Genomic DNA, 23,252 nt, shown 5'->3' with positions numbered 1-23,252 from the left:
TGGAGTTGACATGCTAGACTTTCACTGGTATTATTATAAAGGACAGTATCTAAAGGCACAGGATCCTGGGAATGGTTTTCACACTGTCCTTAGGTGACTGAAACATAGACCCAAAAATAGCCTGTCTACAATGATGGAGTTGAAATGCTAGACCTTCATTGGTATTATAGAGGACAGTATCTAAATGCTTAGGATGTTTGAAATACTAGAATGGATTTATTACATAATGCCCATTCACAAATATCTTAACTCCATACTACCTACATCCACCGCAAAGGTACAGAGGGGGCTCTCTTCATGAAGAGTATAAGAAATACGTATATGAGAAAAGGTTTAGGATTCTTAAGAGCTCTTGAGTGTCTATTCTTTGCAAGCAGAAGCTAGAGAAGCTGCGAGCTCTGCTCTTGAGGCTGGTGCAGAGCCAGGTGCAGCTCAACATGTATTGCTGCCCATGTGCTGGCTCACCTCGCTGCCATGGAGCAGCAGCCAGGCCTGCAGTTCCTCCAGCTCCCACTGGATCATTTCATTCAATTTTCCAAATTCTTAGCCACGGGTGTGTGTAGCCCCCTGGTGAAGGCTACTACTAGCTTCTCCTGCAGATCACTCGCATTACTGAAATTTGAGTTAGTGAAGACAGCTGTGGCTTCCAGTTTGAACTCCTGAGTGAGTTCCAACATACCCTCAGGCATTTCAGTTTTTCTCTGATCTGCCTCACTCCATGTCCATCTTTTCTTTCTAGCTGCCGACTTCCTGACCTCAGGCTCTTATCTGACACACAAGCAACAGTTTTACATATAGCCTTTAACTAGCTTCCATATCATGTTGCCTGATTCCTACTATAAATCTCTTATTCTACATCATTCATAGTGACTGAGATTCTCTGACAATCCCTAACTGATGCATCCATATATAAATCTGAAATGTAAGGACGGTATTAATCCAACAGGTTCTCTTCAACATCATTACAAATACTTGTATCTATGAATATGGTCTATTTGCAAACTCATTGTCTCCCAGTTTGATAGGCAAACATGGCTGCACATAAACCAAAATGACAAATAGAAATGGAAGGATTGCTGTTTGTTTCAGAGTAAAATATCTTCCTAGGATGAAAGTTAACTAATGAAATGTCTTGATCAATTTTAGTTTTATGGGCAGCGACATGAACGAATCACCTTCATAGGTACAGCTGTCCACTTTAGGAGGTGAAAAATACATATAAGAAGTGTAATATTTGGAAAAGCAATTTCATGAAGACATAGGCAGAGCATTTCCAGTTCTGTAAATCTTTCAGTGAAAATCATCAGAGATATAACTACTGTGTTACTTGCACAGACTCACCCAGTTCAATTAATTAAACTCCAGTCATCTGAACCCATATTTTTGAACCACGCTTTCTGCATTCTGACTCAGTGTCTTTGTATTCGATTGATCTCTTCTCTTGGGCATAACAGTTACACTCCTGGATAACTAAAGAACTTGGATATTTAATATGTTCAGTCAATAGAAAAAATAACATGATACAGTGGAATGGTCATCTGCTGAACTAACCTCTAGTGGATGCTAGGAGCTTTCTCTTATTTCATCTCCCAGATCTCCCTGGGAACAAGAGGATATTTATATGCACAAAGGTAAAAAATGGGCTGGTCCCAATGACTTTACTGAATGATAACTATGATAAGTGGGTAGTGAACCTACTACAGGTTTCTTGACCACTGAAGACCTTAGCTGGAAAGGCAAGCAAATTTAACTGTAAATCATGATAAACTTTTAAAATCATCACTTAGGAGTTGTACTTTTTAAATTACAAAATCAAATAATATTTTCTTTTTTTTTTTTTTTTTTTTCAAGTTCTCATTTTTTTTATTTCAGCATATTATCGGGGTACAAAAGTTTAGGTTACGTATACTGCCATTTTTTAATTGTGTTTTATCATCTCTATTCCTTTAGTTAACAATTACTTATTTAGCATCTACTAGGTGCTCTAAATTATCTTTTATATTTATTTGTTTAGTTCTTTGTTGTTTTTCTTTTTCTTTTTTTTTTTTATTTTTTTTTTTTTCAATTTAGTTTTACAGAATCAAAGAGTCTAACAGTATATCTTGTTAGATACAGTATGTCCTCATAATGTATACATTATTTCTTGTACAATGATATGAAATAATATGGGAAATATTCATGATAAATTATTAAGTGAACAGTGCAAGTTAAAAACAATAGTTTCATATTTTTTTCCCCACCCCCCCTTTCCCGAGTCAGCACCTTCAAGTGTTACCACTCCCCAAACGGTGTGCAATGCACTCATTGTGTAGGCATACCCCCATCCCCTCCCCCACCCCCCACCTCAGTCTGATGTCCAATTGGTGTCATTCCCAGATTTGTATTTAGGTGATGATCAGGGAAACCAATTTTCTGGTGAGTACATGTGATGCTTGTTTTTCCATTCTTGGGATACTTCACTTAATATAAAGGGTTCCAACTCTCTCCAGGAGAACCATAGAGATGTCGTATCTTCATCATTCCTTATAGCTGAGTAATATTCCATGGTATACATATACCACAGTTTACTAATCCAATCATGTATTGATGGGCATTTGGGTTGTTTCCACATCTTTGCTATTGTGAATTGTGCTGCTATAAACATTTGGGTACATGTGCCTTTGTTACAGAATGACCTTTTTTCCTTTGGGTATATGCCCAGTAATGGGATTGCTGGGTCAAATGGCAGGTCTACTTGAATCTGTTTAAGATACCTCCATAATGCTTTCCACAGGGGTTGCACTAGTTTGCAGTCCCACCAGCAGTGTATTAGTGTTCCTGTCTCTCCACACCCACGCCAACATGTGTTGTTTTGGGTTTTTTTGATAAAGGCCATTCTCACTGGGGTTAAGTGATATCTCATTGTGGTTTTGATTTGCATTTCCCTGATGATTAGAGATGTTGAACACTTTTTCATATGTTTGTTAGCCATTTTTATATCTTCTTTTGAAAAATTTCTATTCATGTCCTTTGCCCACTTTTTGATAGGGTTGCTTGATTTTTTCTTGCTGATTTTCCTGAGTTCTAAATAGATTCTTGTTATCAGTCCTTTATCTGATGTGTAGTATGCAAAAATTTTTTCCCATTCTGTAGGTGATCTGTTTATTCTCTGGACTGTTTCTTTGGCTGTGCAGAAGCTTTTTAGTTTAATCATGTCCCATTCATTTATTTTTGTTGCTGCTGTGATTGCCTTGGGGGTCTTCTTCATAAATTCTCTGCCTAGGCCAATGTCTGTAAGAGTCTTTCCTACATTTTCTTCTAGAATTCTGATTGTATCACGCCTAAGGTTTAAGTCTGTTATCCACCGTGATTTGATTTTTGTGAGAGGTGAAAGCTGTGGGTCCTGTTTCAGTCTTCTGCAAGTGGCTAACCAATTCTCCCAGCACCATTTGTTGAATAGGGATTCTTGTCCCCGGAGTATATTCTTTCCCGCTTTGTCAAAAATTAGGTGACTATATGAGGATGGTTCTATATTTGGATTTTCTGTTGTGTTCCACTGGTCTGTGTCCCTGCACTTGTGCCAATACCAGGCTGTTTTAAGAACCACGGCCTTGTAGTATAGTTTGAGGTCTGGCAAATTAATACCTCCCATTTTGTTTTTATTGCTTAAAATTGCTTTTGCTATACGGGGTCTTCTTTGATTCCATACAAATTGTATAATTATTTTCTCTATGTCTGTAAAGAATGATGTTGGTAATTTAATAGGGATTGCATTGAATTTGTAGATCACTTTGGGTAGTATAGACATTTTAACAATGTTGATTCTTCCGATCCACGAGCATGGTATATTTTTCCATCTATTTGCAAGTTCTGCTATTTCTTTTCTCAGTGTTTCATAGTTTTCCTTATAGAGGTCCTTTACCTCTTTAGTTAGATATATACCTAGATATTTTATTTTCTTTGTTGCTATTTTGAAGGGTATTGAGTCTTTAATTTGGTTTTCCGATTGACTGTTATTGGCATATATAAATGCCTCTGATTTGTGTATATTAATTTTGTAGCCTGAGACTTTGCTGTATTCGTTAATCAATTCCAGGAGTCTCTTGGTTGAATCCTGGGGGTTTTCCAGATATAACATCATATCATCAGCAAAAAGTGAGAGTTTGATCTCTTCCTTCCCTATTTGGACTCCCTTGATTCTGCTCTCTTGCCTGATAGCTCTCGCAAGGACTTCCAATACTATGTTGAAAAGTAATGGAGACAATGGGCAGCCCTGTCTGGTTCCAGTTCTAAGTGGGAGTGCTTTCAGTTTTTCCCCATTCAGTATGATGTTGGCTGTGGGTTTGTCATATATGGCTTGTATCATTTTTAGGTAGGTTCCATCAATGCCTATTTTGTTAAGCGTTTTTATCATAAAAGGGTGTTGAATTTTGTCAAATGCTTTTTCTGCATCTAATGAGAGTATCATATGATTTTTGTTTTTGCTTCTATCAAATAATATTTTCAAGTGAAAGTGGCTATAAGATTTTCTGTTCTTTTACAATCACCAGATAATCATGGATACTTACTGAGATTTCAGCCAAAAACAGGAAAAAAATGTTTCTCCTGAGCAAATAGTTTATATATCTTCTGAGGCATGTTTATTCAAAGCCTTAGTTAAATGTTAAATGCAAATCCACTTTTATTTTAGAAAATATGCATATGTATATATGTGTGTGTATATCTACATACATACATACATATACTCACTAAAAGGCCCAGACATGCCCTTAGTTAAATAGTGGTAATAACTGGGGTGAATGAATGTGGATATTTTAAAATGTTATTTGAAATTTTTCTCATTTATCTACAACAGCATAATGTTTAAAGCACAGACTCTAGAAAAAGAGAGTCTGGGTTTTAATCCTAACTCCACTATTGTATGAAATCACTCAAGTCACTTAACTTCTCCATGCCTTATTTTACTTGTCTGCATATTTAGAGTAACACTAGTGCCTGTTCCATAAAGTATTAATATTTGTGAAGACGTCAGGAGTTAGATTTAAGAACTGTGAACCATGTCTAGCACATTTTAAACTCTATTTGTATAACTCTTTGTTGTATATGAGATTTTATGTTTTTTCTCTAGAAAAATAAAATCATTTTATGGATTTTTAAAGTTAGGGATGATATAGATTTGGTTCAGAGAATAATCACATAATACAACAACTTTTAAACATCTAATTCTCATTATATTTCTATTGTTCAAAGGTCTAAGAAATACTTCTTAAAACTGTGTCATTACTTATGCAACCCCCTGCTCTCCAAAAGTGGCTATGACTATGATTAGATCAATGAATTGGTCCTTCAGCTGACATGATGTCAAATACAAATAGATCATTTCACCTAGGATTTTTCTTTTTCCTCACTGATTTATAGTTACTTTGTAATTGCATAAATTAAGAATGAGACAATTATATAATTCAAAAAACTAAAATTAAGACAAGTTGCATCTGGATGAGAAAATAATAGCAACTTGAAAGATGTTTTATCCCTCAACATATTTAATAATGAAGGATTATTTGGGAAGGGAAAGATGCAAGTTGGATGATTTTTACCAGGAGTAATAAAATAAGACACAAAAAGAACAAGTATAAACATTTTGAAAAAATTAAGAACTATTCCTTTTTGATATTTGTGTCTTTTAAACTAGATTAGTGTTCTATCTGCCTTAATATTCGTTGCCATTAGAAATAAATATGTATGATACAAGAACAAGAATATAAATATTTTTAAAAATATAGACTTCAGTATAGCTACTTTAAATTTGTGTATTCTCCATGTTTGTATCTATTCCTATATAGTCAAATGAAATCCATAAAAAAATACAAAAGTAGATTCTGTTCATTGGAAATTCACATACAAATATAATTAATATATTTATTGAATCCCTATTAAATATATTAATATATCATTAAGCCAGGTGCTAAGGAAAAGAAAGCATGAAAAATATATTGAAGTCCTTGACATACAGTGTTACTGTTTTTTTCAGACTAAAAATAAGAAAATCAGGCCCGTGTGTGTGTGTGTGTGTGTGTGTGTACATGTTTCAACTGCATAATCCTATATACTCTATCTAGAATTTTTCTCAAAACTCTCTGTACATAAAATAAAAACCATAATATATTTTGCTTTCTATTTCAGAATAAATTAACAGATTTATTGGAAAAAGAGATTGTAATATTTAATATCTCCATCAGCCAGGTGTTCCCTCACAGGAAGGAGTAAACCTTCTTTCTTTTGTCTTAGGAAAAGTCAATTTTTTCCTTCTTCTACGTTATTTTTCTAATATATATCATTATTTTAGTATACTTTACTCATTTTTCTCAGAAACAAAAACATTTTCAATATGATTCAAATTGTAAGCAAAAATGTTACAAAACTTAATACAAAGATACTAACACACTTCATTATATAATACAAGAACAGAATTCAATTACATAAAATGACAATTTTGCCTTAAGATTAAATAAATTCCTGACATTAATCTTTATTACTATGGCTGATGTGGCTGATGGTAAATTATCAATTCCAAGGACTCTTTTTATTGGACATAATTATTCAGATTTACCAGGTGCCTCTAAAGAAGATGTTATCAAATAACTTGTTCAACTTGAGTGTTGTAAATAATTGGGACAGACTGGTGCTCAGCCAAGGTAGTATAAAAAATAAATAGAGCACACAGGAATGTCTGACAAGGTAATAGGTCCATAAAATCTATCAACTTTCCTGAGGCAGTGGAAAATTTCTGTTCTCAACATAATATTCTCTATTTTGTCTATATATGAATATAATATTACTTTAAGAATAGATAGATCAAAAACATATCTAAGGTGCACTTCCTTTATATTAGAATTATAGCCAACAAAATTGAAATATTTTTGTAAAAAATAGTGTTAAAATGGACAGCTCACTACAATATGAATAGAAACAATGTATTATTTTTCTCTTACTCTTGATCATAAAAATGGACTTCAACTTTTTGGAAGATTCATCTTCCAAACAAAGTTTATAATGAAAAGGGTTTTGGTAACAGCAACATGCCATTTTGCATTCATGCCTCTCTTTCACAGCATGAGGAGTGAATCTGAGTTTTTACCTACATCTACAGACACATTACAATCTTTAGAGTAAAAACAAAGATATACAGGTAATATGATAACTTCTTGCAAATGAAAACAAATTGACCCAAGAAAAGGGTTAAGAGTTTGAATCAAAAATATCACAAAAAATGAATTAATTTCAATGAGGTTAATTTTAACAATTGGATATTACAAATTAAGTACATTTTAAGACAGTTTTATTGATCCTGAATTCAGTCATAATGTATAGTCAACCTGCACAAACTAAAGCATTCATAGACACAAATGACTATTCAAGGTCTAATTCAGGGCTCCACTGGGATTCTATCTCTCCAGTAAGCTCTGCCTCACCTCCACAGTCAGCTGCAATTTCTTCCCCTTCTGAATTCCCCAAACACGTGTTATCTCTTCCATTCACTTGTAAATTAATCATGCATGGCAGGATGGCATTTTTTTAAACCTTGCCATACTAATTTAATTTGCCTGTGTGTTTTGTTCCACCAACTAGATATTAAGCTTACAGATGGCAGTGAATTGTCTCTTACCCTTTCTATTAGGGTACCATGCCACACATTTGGTTGCTTGCGATATCTCTCTACCTTGTCATTGTATGTGCACACTAACGTTTTTCTATTTTTTTCAGAGCGTAGCAGTAAGTACAATTTGTAATTAAGTACTACCTCACTAATCTCAATAATTACTAGTTTATCTTAATCTTAATTTCTTCAGAATAAAACTCTACAGGATGTATAATATGTGTGAAAACTGTTATTTTCTTAATTTATAAAGATAACTTCCTCATGGCATTTGACTATCTCTCTGTTTAGCATCTCCTCTGTTGTCCCTATAAATTTTGGGTCACCTCCAGGATGTGTTCCCTATTTCCCACTCCCCTCCTCCAGCCTGTGATGGATGCCCTTTGTATGTATGTCTGTACCTGCTAGATATCTCATAGCAAGAATGATTTTGTAATGTACAATTTCTTATCTCTGTTCCCACTGTGCTTTGCTTAATTTTCAGATAAGACCTTCACTCCATTCCATCCCTGGCAAGACACATTATCTGGCACATCAGGGACTATGACATCCCCACCTAAAATGTAAACTTCTGAGCTTAGGGGTTTAATTTATTCACCTCTATGTCTAACTATGTATCTAACAACCTGCACACAGCACAGTGACTTACAATTGCAATGTCGTTAAATGCATGTTGAATGGTCAGTTGTGATGATTTATATATATTTCATGAGGTTTAGCATAACAACTAACACATTGTGAGATCCCAACAATAAATAACAAGTTTTGAATCGATGGACATTGAATATAGATGCTCTTGACTTATCATGGAGTTATATCCCAATAAATCCATCATAAATTGAAAATATCATAAGTAGAAAATGCATTTAATACACCTAACCTACCAAACATCATAGCTTAGCCTAGCTTACCTTAAATGTGCTTAGAACACTTACGTTAGCCAGCAGTTGGACACAATCATCTGGCAACACAGTATAGTGTAGAGCAGTAGTCTCCAAACTTTTTGGCACCAGGGACCAGTTTCATGGGAGACAATTTTTCCATGGACTGGAGAGTGGCGGGGGTGGTTTTGGGATGATTCAAGTGTATTACATTTATTGTACAGTCAAATCTTTTTGCTAATGATAATCTGTATTTGCAGCCACTCCCCAGTGCTAGCATCACAGCCTCAGGTCTCAGATCATCACACATTAGATTCTCATAAGGAGCCTGCGACCTAGATCCCTTGCATGCGCAGTTTACAGTAGGGTTTGGGCTCCTGTGAGATCCTGTGGCTGACTGGGAACTGTGGCTCACTGCTGCTGCCCAGAATCGCAAGAGTATCATAACACATATAGCTAGCCTGGGAAGAGGTGAAAATTCAAAATTTGAAGTACAGTTTCTACTGAATGGGTGTTCCTTTCACACCGTCACAAAGTCGTAAGTTGAACCACCAGAATTCCGGGACTGTCTGTATACGGTGGTGTGAAAAGTAAGACAAAAGATTAAAGTTTACTTGAAACACAAACAATACTATTGAGAATGTTGAAGTATTGGAGCAGGGGTTTATTCTGTGGGTAAATTTTTACTCCATACTGGATACTAAAATTGAGTAGGTTCACCCACAGTGGTTCTATGGTGCATCTGTCTGACCAGTAGTGTTAGAACAGAGAAGCTTCCTGCTCTGTGTGTGTGTGTGTGTGTGTGTGTGTGTATGTGTATGTGTGTGAAGGTAGGTGAAGCAAGTAAGGGCTGTTCTGGAAGGAACAGAAAAGTTTTGCTCTTTTCAGGCATAAGAGAGGAAAGGAAGAAGACAGACTGAACATGATCAAACTTCTCCCAAAGTTACCTCTCAGGCACATTTTCCCACCAGTTCTGATGCAGAATGGGTGAAGAGAGGCCATATGATTGAACATTCCTCATATGGAGAGAGAGCAAGAGTAGGGAAGTGGCATTGTTTAGACATATTGAGTGAATACAAAAAGTACACAAATATACTGTTATCAGATGTATGCATCAAGAGGAAGAATATATATGGATAGCCATGGAAGTTCTGCATCATTTTTTCTCTCTAAAGTAAATAAAAAGTGGCACTTGAAAACAGAAAAAACAACAAAGAACAAGGTCACACCTGACTCTAACAAATATCACAAGGTGGGAAAACACAGTAGAAACCAGGAGTCATGTTTCAAATCTAATGCACAACAGCTATAATACAGCCCCCAATTTTTGATATGTGTCCTGCTAGCAAGTATGAATATTAAATTTAAAAGCATCAAACATTTTCAAGGTGTAATTCACAGTTTATAAACTATTAAATCATTTTCATTCAGTCCCCTCATTCCTTATATTCTTCCACTGTCTCTACTGACTCTTTTCCACTTCCACAATTACCTCATTCTGTCTTTTTTTCTAGTCCCAGATCAGTTATGTTATGACCTTCAACATTTTCCCCAGAAATATATGGCACTACCAAGTGTCCCTCTTTTCTAAGCCTCTGTTTTACCTTGAAGCAGATGTGCATATGCATATGTAATACATTTTGGACGAAGCTTCCTTGATGTTTTTTCTTTTTTCTTCCTGCTCAAAAACATTATACTGCTCTATTTTATAGGAAGCAGAAAATTTTATGAGTTCAATTTAGTTTGCATTCCAAAGCAGTAACTGAAACCGTGCATTTGCTCCATTTGCTTACAAATAAGCAATTTATGGCTTGAATGAACTCTTTTAGTGATTACAGTTTTCAGGCAGGAGGACATAGTATTTAATATCTTAAAAAAATAAATATACCTCTCATAAATTTAGGGAGTCACATGATAAAATAACGTGAGAGCATTGATGTTGCAAAGGGGCAAATGAGCTTGTAGCACACAAGGAAAACTGCTATGCAAGAATAATGGAACAGTTGTGGTGGTATTATCACCCACGGCAATCTCCCTCTATCTTACCCAGGTAACTCTTTGAAATAAGTACTGCATTCTACCCAACTAATGAGGAAGTCTAAAGTAGGTGATGGCAGTATCAGTGAACTAGGCTTTGAGCTGTCTGTCAGAAAAACATTACTTAAACATGATATCTCAGATAAATATTCAAATATAGAATACCTCTTTCCTTGCTTTTTGAACATAAGAACTAGTCCTGTTTTTACTTCCTGGTGTTTGGGGGATATATGATTTTGGAGGACAATAGCATAGAGTAATTTGCATCCTGAAGCACAGTTTAAAGGAAAACTTACATTCTCCAACTTACCTATATTTTTTCATTTTTGATTTTTTTCTAATGGCAAGAAAGCGACACATCTAGCCTCTGAAGATGAAGTTAGTATCTTTTAGGGGTAAATATTTATTTTTGTTCATTTAAAATATTTTAGTTGCTACTTTCTAAAGTCTCATTGTGACTATAAATTGCTATTGCCTTAATCAACACAAATTCTTTAAAGGAATAAAATGCTTCAGAGAATACCTTAAAATTTTTAGTCATTTTAATTTAGTCCAAGATTTTAACTAAATTTCCTGGTATATTATATTATTATTTTGTAAATTATTAAAAAAGAACAATGATCAAAAAGAGAGGCTACAATAGCATCTCCATTGACTGGATTGTTTAAAATGAAATATAATAAATAATAAATTATTTTTATTGGTCAAATTAATTTTGATAAGTATCTGATATATTGACAATCATAAAACTGTGTAATATATATGTTTTGAGTTACTTGTTACATGAGGCCATGTCACCAAATGTCTAATAATTCAGTATATAATAGGATTTACGATACAAATTAATACAATTTCTCTATTCATCACTCTGAGTGCTTTAAATATTTTAGGTCAAATGTACCTAGAATCATAAAAACAATTTTTAAAAATTTGGTTTTTTTCTCCATGCTATGATTCTGAAGCAAGTATTTTTGAATTTGCGGTATCTTTCAGATTATTTGATTGCATGATACCACCCACCACCCTTCTCATATACTTGGAAAATCATTTTTCCGTCTCCCTGCCGGTATTTATGGTTGCTGGTAATAGAAACTTCTACGTTTATTTTTACTGTGGCCATTTGAAATCTAAGAATTTTTTAGCATTAAACTCAACCTGGCAAGTGTTAACTTGGGTGGTTTTATTGTTCTTATGAAACAGGAGAACTTCATGGAAAACAGGCACTCCAAGGGCCTAAGCTTGTGTTAATGTATATGTTATTTTGCCCAACACTTAGGGCACAAGACCTCTCTCCTGTTAGAACATTAAACAAGCTTCTCTCAAGTTTAGGCCCCGCCTGACATAACATCTATTACATGCAATAGGTATATTATCAGGAGAGTCTGAACAAAGCTACTTTTCAGATGCTTTTTTAAAATAAATTTTATTTTTTTGGTCCTAGGAGAGATTCTCTGGTTTCATCCTTGTCAACTCTTTTTGACATCTTACTGTCTTTAGCATCAGCTCATAAGCACTCAAGAGTCTAGTACACGGGTTCTTCTCACTGGTCCAGAAGAGTATTAAAATATAGAGAGATAAGTAAAAAGATAAACAGTATTCTAAGTCAAGAGGACTAGAATTTAGTATAGGGTGGGGATGGGGGGTCAAGAAAAATTAAGCTGGAGAATTTAAAGCATGATGTCAAGGAGTCAAAACAATGTCTTGCTCTATTCCAGTTGTTTGTGAGAACTCCAGAAAAAAAAAATCTAATTTATGTTATACTCATATTGCCATTAACAATTTAATAGCAAAAAATCACAATCAAAAACAAAAGTGTGTAATAACAGAATATGTGACAGGTTAGAATTTCAAATATAACTTTAATGTTGTCATGTTTAATAATAAACAAGAGAAAATAAGCAATGTTAACATTAAATACAAATGCTGTCAGTTTTACAAAAAAAATGTGATCAACCACTCTTTTTTATATACTGTGTTAATAACTGGGAATTTACTAACAATAATACTTGATACAAGCTCTCAAGGAACCATAGTTTATAATTATGAAGGTGGAGATTCAGAATACATGGAAAGAAATGTGATAATTAATACACTATTTTCTCAATATATACTGGGGAACAGTTTACACTTGCCTTTGTGGCTTTTATTATAAGCCACAATAAAATCTTCTCTGTTTTTTCCTTTCCTAACATCTTTTCTATTAGAGCAGAAAAACCTCACCAGTTTTATCACCTAGTCAGCATCTTTGGAGATCTCATCTCTTCTTTCATTTACACTTAGCATAGTCATGTATATGTTGAACATCATTTTTGTTTTGTTTAATGCACATAATTTTTTTCCAATTCATATTTTGAGAGGAGTCATATCTTTTTTAAAATATGTATACCTATGGCTTAAACATGGTACCCATAAAGTGTAGTGAACATTAGAGATAACTGTGGTGATAATGAATACAAAACAGTATTCCTACTTTTGATTTCCCACACTCAGTAAATTACCAAATTTTATAAATTAATCTGTGAAAATATCTGGTTATTTTCTCTTCTTTGAGTCACATGAGTAAAGATTGGATTTAGATTATGTATACTTTTAAGGTAAATGTTATACGCAGCCCTGCATGTGAGGAAAATTGGCACTTGAATCACAGTTTCTCTATTGATATATTCTGTAACTTCAATTAAGTAATGGGACTTTTAAATACTGCCAATCCTAAACTATAGGTGATAGTATTACACTTGCTTGTTACCTCAGGAAATATAAAGGTCAATGAGAAGAAATTTGTGATATCCTAAACTTGTCATAAGATAGCACAATCTAAATAAATTCAAAATATCATTATACTGGATACTTATTTTTTCAAAATCAGATATGCTAAAATAAAAGTATGTATATAAATTCTATCAGTGCATTACTCAATATATTATTTCTCATTATATAATTTTAAAAAATCAAGTTAATTCACGTGGCTTATGTGAGGGTTTATATTTTACATGAAAAAAATCTGTTCAAAACTGCTGTCAATATTTTTTACCAAGTTTAGACTTGCTTATTCATTTTGACATGGATCCTCAATATGAAATGCAATATCTGTAGATGACATATCACATAAATGAGCAGAAGAATAGATGTGAAAGACTTAATGATAAGTTGTAGAATTTAATACAGCTGTGAGATACACACCTTGTAAAGGCTTCAATTCATTTCCTATTTGAGTATAAATAACACTGGAAAAAATAATAATTCTGCTTCATAATATAATTCTCCAAATTTAATGAATATCTACTGCATATATGGTATATTTCTTGATACTGCAGGTTATCTAAAGCCGAATATAATAACATCTGTGGCAATCAGGGTAAGCCCACGACGGGACAAGACAGACCAATAAAGTAGAATTGAATCAACACATTCTTATCTAGTAGGTTATATGAGTACTTTCCTTATTATATGTCTCTTCCCTGACCTCTTGCTTAACATCTTTCCAGAACGTATTTTTTATGAATATGGTTTTCAATCAATCTCAGAATTGACCTGCTTTTCTGAATTTGACCTATTCCTGAATGCCATTTATCTCTTTAAATTTGTTCCATCTCCCATTTCTGGACTCCCCCAGGCCTGTCTGATGGACACTGCAGTACACTGGCTAATTATCTGTGCTCATGAAAATGCAAAGATATACAATTATATTGATCAAAGTCAGAATTCTTACCTTCAAGGTGCTCATAATCTAGAGGAAAATCAAGTAAATGAACAAACCACTGCAATAGAACATGAAATAGGTAATTTATGAGCCATGTCAGAGCCTATCAGAAAACCACCTTATAAAATATGGCCATGATATCCAAGGTTGAAGTAAGGCCCTAAGCATTTTAAAAATATGATGATTTCTGATAATTACAAATAAATGTAAGAAAATTTAGTGAACACTGACTATGTGCTTAGCACTGTTCAAAATGATTTACATGGATTAATTTATGAAGGAATTGAAGGATGGTTATATTATACAAAGCTATAGAAGACAGTCAAGACTTCACCTTACACAGTGTAACTCCCAAGAACATGCTGTTAATCATTATAGTACATCTGAATAATTAAATAAGTCCAATAAAATTCTGATACCTCGTAGAATCATATAAATGAACAACATAGAAAACGCTTTCATTTCTTTCAAAAGCCTTTGTTCTTTGTTGCCTTTTTTTTGGTACCCATAGATTACTCACTGGATAATGGACCACTAGGTGAGAAATATGTGAAGGGTTCCTTGCTATGTAGTGCTAATTAGGAGCTGCTCTTACCAAGAAAGGGCTGGGAGAGAAACCGTGTAACATAGATAGAAAAAAAGAGTACATGCAACATGGAAACACATTAAAGAATAAGGAAAGTTCAGGAAACTGCAAAACATGTAGACACAAGTTACAAGATGAAGTAGCACAACAACAGATAGTTTAACGCTGAATAAAATAAGGAGTCAATGAAGGATTTAAGAACATCATACTCAGATATTAATATCAGAAAGGCCTCTCTGACTAAAGAATTCTTATGATGGACTAGGTAAGAACAGTTGTAGTCACACATGGCAAAATGGAAGCGAAGTAGTGAGAGTTGATCTAAGACAATGGCAGAGAAAGGATAAAAAATCAAAACATAAAAGAGAACAAGAATGATGAATCAATGTCTTACAGACTGCTTAAAATGAGAAGGTAAGTAAAGAGAGATCATGACATATGCACGGCGTGGTCAAGTGGATAGGTTCCGTGCCTTCAATACATGAAGGAAAAGAGGCAGAGGGCTGTGGCAATGTTGGGACATGCTTTCATGGGTGCTCTTCTGTCAGGGATAATTTTTTGGCCCTGTCAGTTATCCAAAGTCTGAATACAGGGCCTCATGAAATATTTTAAAGGGCGTTATGGCTGTTTATATGGCAGGAGGACTAGTTTTCTACTAGTTATTCCATCAAATGAGAAAGCAGTAATCTCCTGACACCCAACTTTAATGAATGACTTTTCATCATACAGAATAAAATTTATTCAAAGAACAATGGAAAAGATAGAAGATGTGCTTTTGACAAGTTTTATAACTTGTTAATAAACAAGTAGCAAAACTGTTACAAGATAGTTTTCAGATATATAAAGTATAAAACATTTCAGATATAAAAAGTATAAAATGTTTTTATATTGATTTTGAAAATAGAAAACATGTATCTGACTAGTTTATATCTTTATAAGAATTCATTTGTCCTAGTTGACTATTAGCAGCACTAGTGCTACTAATTAGTGTACATGCACTTAAAATACTTTTCATTCTTAGATAATTATCTCCCATGTTTTGACAAAGTATATCTGACTATGCATATCAGATGTGTATGCATTTGGACAGTTTGTTTTTAACCTTCCCTGGGCATAGCATATTCCAACTGTTTTCCAATAGTCTACAATATATTTGTATTCTATTAGTCAAATAATTATTGGCTATTGTGAATATTGAACAAACACGCCATCCTTTCTCCTTAAGAAGTAATGTTGGTGGGTGGCGCAGGAGGGGCCATGTGTGGCTGTGCTAGGGGATGCTGGTGTTGGGCCCTGCATCTCGTCTCTCAACTTAGAGTGGCAGTGGGCCTGCACCCCTGGCTCCTGGGCCCTTACACTGAGGGAGCTCAAAGTGTATCTGCTGGGGGAAACAGGTGTAGGCAAATCAAATACAGTGTCGCAGTCTAGGAAGACGGTTTTGATCCCAACATCAACCCAATAATAGAGGCATCTTTTAGGATCAATATCAAAATGAGCTATATAAATAACTAATCTTGGATACAGCTGGACAAGAACTATGCTGTGCCTTAGCAATAATGTACTATCGAGGGTTAGCCGTAGCTAAATTGTTTAGGACATCACAAAAGAAGAGACATTTTCAACATTAAAGAATTGGGTAAAAGAGCTTCCACAGCATGACCCACCTAATCTTGTTGCCATTGTGGGAAATAAATGTGATCTTATTGATGGAAGAGAAGTCATGGAGAGAGATGCCAAGGACTACGCCGACTCCATTCATATAATTTAATCTACTGACACCAATCCACCTTCTGGCAGTAAAGGCTTCAAACTTTGAAGACAGCCTTCAGAGCCAGAGCAAAGCTCAGCCTCAGCCTCTCAGACTTGATGATGAAGTAGGTGGTCTTGAACATTAACAGGGGGCTGGGGCCTCTGCCACCAATTTTCACCTAGCACATATGAGTTTTTTTCATGCAAAAAGGATTCACAGAAATTGACCAATTCCATTCTCTCTTTGAAGACTGCAGCAATGATATTTCAGTCTGTGGACTTCTGTTATGTAAAGAATCTCTGGTATACAAAGGGACTATATCATTGGCTTTTAACATTGTTGGAAAGGAATGTATAATTGTATGGATGGTAGGATTAAATTGTTGAGTAGTTTTGTAGTCAAGATTTTAGGTAACATTTGTAAAGGGAAAATTAGCACTTTTGTGGTTGTTGAGGGAAAAAAGACCTTTTGAGATTATAATTTCCTTGATTTCTATTACCACTGTTAGAGGGAGTTCTATCATTAAAATGTGGTAGGATATCATAATGGAGGGATGGCAATTATTATTTGAAGCCAAAATGGGTTATCTATAGGACTAATGGAAATTACTTCATCTTTGCCATCTCCAAAGTACTTTTCATTGAAAACATTAGCCTAAGATACACACAGCAAATTAACAAAGATAACAGCAGAGCCTAGCTCACCCTGGGTTTGCTTCTGACACTGTCATGCATGCATCACAAATACATTATTGGCACTTTTAAAATAAACTCTCATGAGCAAGATAGTGATGGTAGAGAAGCTGTTGGAATAAATTGAATTGCATATGTTCTAAGCTGACTAGCAACAGTTTAAAAAAGAGGACAAAGAGAGAAAATAAAGCAAGTGGCATAAATGCTGTCAATTTTTTATTTAACCCAAGTATTTTGGTGGGCAAAAAGCAACTATCTGTTGCTTAGCATATATGGACTTGTAGTCTATATTTATTAGAACATTGCTTACATATAGAAATGATGTAAATATATTAATAAATTCTAAAGTTTCATTTTAGAAAAGTAATATTCTGCTTCCACTAAGAAAATATTATGTATTTTGAAATATACCTTGATTTACTTTTGGATTAAGAGAAATAACAGACCAGATAATTAAATCATGATTTATATTATTTTTCTTTCCCTTCATAATCCTTTAAGATACTAATAGTCTTTTTAGATAATTCTTCATATGTAAATACTACACATTTTAAAATTCTACATCCCAACTAAAACAGCTTTGGACAGAGAATGAAGAGATGAGAAAAGCAAAATGACAAAAGCCTCGGGTTTTTTGTACATGCTATATAGACTCTCTGTATTTATCATGTTAAGTAAGAGTTCAAGCATGAGTTGGGAAATTGAATCTAAATATCATATGGTGTATAAATCACCACTTTATCACTGAGGCTTACTTTTCTTATTTTTAAAATGGGTAGGATGTTTGTTGTCATGGTTATATTGGCTTTCTGTGGCTGCCTTAACAAATTACCAAAAACTTAGTAGCTTAAAACAGGAGAACTTTATTCTCTCACAGTTGTGGAGGCCAGAAATCCAAAATCATGGTTTGGGCAAGGCTATGTTCCCACTGAAGACTCCAGGGGAAATCCTGCCCTGCCTCTCTCAACTTAAGGTAGCTCCAGGTGTTCCGGGGCTTGTGGCAGCAAACCTCTGTTCTCTGCTTCCACCTTCACAGTGTTGTTTTCTCTTTGTTCCTCTGCCTTTCTCTAATGAGGACACCTGCCACTGACTATCTTTGCAAATGAGGTATCACAAGAATGGAAGAATAGGCACCACATGTACTCGCCATCAAATTGGAACTAACTGATCAACACCAAGGTGCTCACACAGTACCAATACTGGGGATTGGGGGGTTGGGGTGGGTAAACTCACAACTGATGGATGCGGTGAGTGTTGTGGGGGGGGGGCACTCCTCAGATCATGGTTTGGGTGTGGCAAAGTCATAACATGTAACCGAAATGTTTGGACCCCCATAATATCCTGAAATAAAAATAAAATAAAACCTATGCTAAATTCAGGATCATCTTATCTAGAGCTTCTTAATTTAATTACATGTACAAAGATTTTTTCTCCCCAAATAAGTTCATATCCACAGGTTATATGTGTATATGAACAGACATTTTTTGGAGGGAGAAAAGTGAGGATCAGAATTCAACCAACTACAATGCCATACAGGTAATGCAAAAGTGACTAAGAGATCAAAGTAACTAAGAGTAAAATCATAACACAACATCCTTACTGCATTTTGTATTTTTGGGATTTGACCAGGTGGACTAAAAGAGCCACTAAATTCTGAGAACATTTTATGTTTTTTTGTTGATTTCCCTCCTTTCCTTTTACTTCTTCAGTTACAGTTTTTGTGTTAGAATGCTCTGAAACCTGCTTCTACAAACGCCATTTTTTGTATAGCGTTTGAGATTAAGTTAATAATGTGGGTACCATGACTTTTATGGAGCTTAGCACGTTAGGCTCTTAATAAGTAGTGACTATTACATTGTTTGTTATTATTAGATTTCTGTGTGCAAAGAAGAATCTCTAAACAGTCCAGACTCACTATATTATTCAAATCCCTGTGATTACTTAAATCAATGACATAAAATAATAATTTTAAAAATACTCCTATTTATCCTAACATTATCAAGAAACATTTACCAGAAGTTTTCAATGCAGAAGACATTCTGCTGAGCAAATTTGGAGAACTAAAAAGGCTATGAAAATTTCATAGATTCTAATAAGTGGGGAAGAGGAGCTTATTTTTTAGAGAGTCAACATTTGGCTATTGGAACAAAGAAAAATAATAAAAAATAATTTGCAAATACAAATGAGAGTAATAAAACTAAAATATGGAACAATATTACAATTGAGAAATGTCCTGTTATACTCAGATCTCCTGACAAAAAAATGCATTTAGTAATTGAGCTCAAATTCTAGGTATAATATTTTCAGCTGAAAAAAATTTGATTAAGCAATTTAGATCCTCATTTTAAAAATACAGTCAATAAAAGCAGTTAGGGGACATGAGAAAATTTGAATGTAGATTGTGTATTAGAAAATATCATGGAATTATTGTTGATTTTCCTAAGAGTCATAATATTGGTAAATTTTTAGGTGATACATGCTGAAGATTTTAAGGGTGAATTGCCATGCTGTCAATAAGCTATTTTCAGTGACTCAGGTGTATGTGCATATGTGTGTGTATATATTTGTAAAAGTGTATATAAATTCACTGTGGACCAAGGCTAATCCATTTTTTTAAAATATATATTTTTAACTATTATGGGTACATATATATATTTATAGGGTACATGTGATTTTCATACAGGCATATAATGAACACATTTTATTCAAGGTGGAGGGTAAATGAGTATTGGTTGGACCTTTTTGTAATTTTCTATGTATTCTAATATATGAATATGTTATAAAATATATTATAAAAATAAACCTAATTGTTCAATATTGTTTCTAACAATTATTAATATATCCCACTGCCTGGAACAGTGACCAGGACACAGTAGTGGCTCAGTAAATTTTTGAAGTGAAAAATAATGACTGAATTAACAAATAATTATCCTTTCATGTCCATACCTGCAAGAATAGGCATTTAATCATGAAAATAAAATAAATTTTACCATCATAAAAGTTATGTACTAGCAAAGCTAAATTTTAAAAATATAAGCATAATTTACTATACACATAAAGTTTATGGATATTTTATTTATGACAAATTTTATTATTGATAATCATTACAATAAGTTATTTTATTTCCATCATAATATTCAGTCTCTACAAAAATCCCCTAATGTATTAGATTTCTTCCTTATATTTCAAGAAATTCAGGTACAAAAGAGATTGAATAACTTGTCTTCAACTCACCTAACTAGGAAGTGGCAGATTTAAGTCTTAAATCAACTATTTTTCATTCTGTGACTATTCTCTTTTTGTTTCTATTGTGTCATGCTACTTCTTTCTAATATCTGTGCTTTTTCTTTTTTTTTAAGGAAACCAGGAAAATTTAGCTTTCAAACAATAATTGAGTTGAAACCTAAAGAAAAAAAAATAAATTCTCATTTGTTCTTGACAGGGGAAATGTGTTTAAGTATGTAAGGTATAAATCATTATTTAGTTGTGGCCCCTGTGCTATATTAGTCAGTGCCAAAGGAGTCTATAATTCCTTTATGCATTTGCCTCATTTGACTGACAGTAATTGAGTTTGCTAAAGTTTAGAAATATATTGCTGTAAGGGGGCCTCTCATTTCATTGTACGTGTAGTCTCCTCCTGCTGCTCTAGATGATGCAAGTTAAAGTGAATATTTTGTTCTTTTACAGGTAATTTTTACCTTCAATCCTTTGACCTTTAACTTATGGAAATTAATAGCATTTACAAGGACACTATTATAAGTGGACAATCAGCTATATAATAAATCATTTTTAAATCAAGACTGAAAATAATATAATTCTTCCAAAAAGCTTATATACAAATTGTATCACATAATACAGATTAGAGAACTGTAACTACAAGGAAAGACAACATAAACCATCTTAGAGATGAAGGGGTCTCCTCCCATCAAGTCAGTGTAATTTGTTGATTTACAGCCATAAGAACGTCACTGCATTAGAGTACAAATACTATTTTTTTTTCTTCTGTGGACATTTCGATGACTATATTTTATATTACACTAAATAAGTTCATTGTCCACTGGCACATTCACACTTAGATGGCAGCATCAAACAGATCATTTTTCATGAGTTACTTTCTGTCATCAGCTTCTGATATTCACCAGTCTAAAAAGAGTAACAGCTGAACCATGTCTGCAGAAGGTTAAAGGACTTAGACTCAGTCAAAAGCCTAATGCGAACTCAGCTATACTAGTTCCATAAAGGGTTACCTAAGGGAGTGCTGGCAAAATGAAATATCAGTAAGATTGGTTAGATAACTATATATTTGAATACGGGTCTATATTTATACTTTTTTTCATAGTTTCCCAAAAGGTGCGTTGTAATAATGATATAAAATTAGATGGTTAGTGAAGAATGTCATTCTAATGATTTAATGGTTACATAAATAGAATAAAATGATGGATGTATCATAATCCTCCCACTTCCTAATGCATACCATGCTATGCTATATAAAAATCTGTACACATTTCTACATAATAAAATACGAATATAGTTTATGTAGTATGAGGGCCTAGTTTCAGATAATTATATAATTGTTAACTCATGCTGATCCCTAAACTGAATATGGTCTCCGCTATTTAATCTCTTAGATTTTTGTATGTCCTCATAGAACTTATCAACAATTAACATTCATTATTATTTTTAATGTGTACTTATGCCTCCCTAAATCATAGCTCCTTGTAGGCAGAGACTGTGAGATTATATAGCAATGCTTATCACAGGGCTTAACACAAAATAAGAGCTCAATAAATGTTTATTGGATGAATGAATGAATGAGTGAACGAATCTATAGACTTCTCACACAAAAAAAAACAGAAAAAATAACTTTAGGGACAATCACTAAAATTGTGAATGTTTTGTTTATGCCCTGATTCTTCCCACTTACAGTAAAAAATTTAGTTTCTCCTTAGACTCATAAAAATGTACAAAAGGTACCCAATCTCTGGGCAACTGGACATTCTGAGTTGGCAAAATACAGGTAACTGCCTATGTTTGTACATAAAATTTTATTAGAACACAATATGTCCATTTGTTTACTTATCATCTACAGCTACTTTTGAGCTACAATAGCAATGTTTACTAGTTGTGACAGAGACTGGCCCTCAAAGCCTGAAATATTTATAATTTGGTCTTTCACAAAGAAAAGTCTGCTGACCCTTGCTCTAAATACTAGCTATATGTTGCCATAATACATAAAAGCAAGTAATTCACAATTTTGTCAAATTCTTTCAGTTTCTAATAAGTGAATTATTTATTACTACCAATAGGTTTCTTGGAATAAACACAATTCCAAAATACCTTTCTTAATGCACTTTTCTGTATGTTAATTAATAATGTTAATATTGTAACGCTAAGCAATTTGTTAAAAAGTATGAATTATTTGCAAGAAACTAGGTTTCCTGTTCAACCCACAAAAGCTCAGTGAAGCAACTTCTTATTTCCTCATGATACAAAATGAAGAAATTGGACATTTAATCACCTGAAATATTCCTCTTCTTACTTACTTTTCCCCCCTCAAGTACATAGATCTCCAGGAAAATAATATAGCAATATATAGAATCATAAGAATAAAATCACAACTATTAGTATACTTTTGACTGTACCTTTATCTTTAAATTTATTTTTAAATTAAGTAAAACAAAAAATGGAAATTACATGCATTAAAATGTTTATTATAATAATAATAGTCATTCATTAAGGTATGCAGCACATACAGCAAAAAGAATGCTGCTTATGATGCATTACCTTAATCAAATATGATGTAACTGAAAATATGTAAATTATGTAACAAACTGGGCAAAGGTATAGATAGGATATTCTCATACCTGATGGAAAGAAGAAAAACTGTATATATATTATTTAAAAGGTATATATCTTGAGAGACAAGAATGGAAAAAGTATGAATATATCCTTTAATTCCCTTTTGTTTCA

The 23,252-nt window shown here is 33.6% G+C and overlaps 1 pseudogene; it reads left to right on the top strand.

Annotated features, from left to right (window-relative positions):
• The first annotated feature begins 474 nt into the window (after nucleotides 1–474).
• Nucleotides 475–16,707, top strand: LOC138374284 (ras-related protein Rab-22A pseudogene; annotated as a pseudogene).
• Nucleotides 16,708–23,252: the final 6,545 nt, after the last annotated feature.

Source organism: Eulemur rufifrons, chromosome 24 (genome assembly GCF_041146395.1).
Source record: "Eulemur rufifrons isolate Redbay chromosome 24, OSU_ERuf_1, whole genome shotgun sequence".
Taxonomy (NCBI): domain Eukaryota; kingdom Metazoa; phylum Chordata; class Mammalia; order Primates; family Lemuridae; genus Eulemur; species Eulemur rufifrons.
The sequence above is the reverse complement of the archived record's forward strand: the minus strand, read 5'-3'. Positions and strand labels throughout refer to the sequence as shown.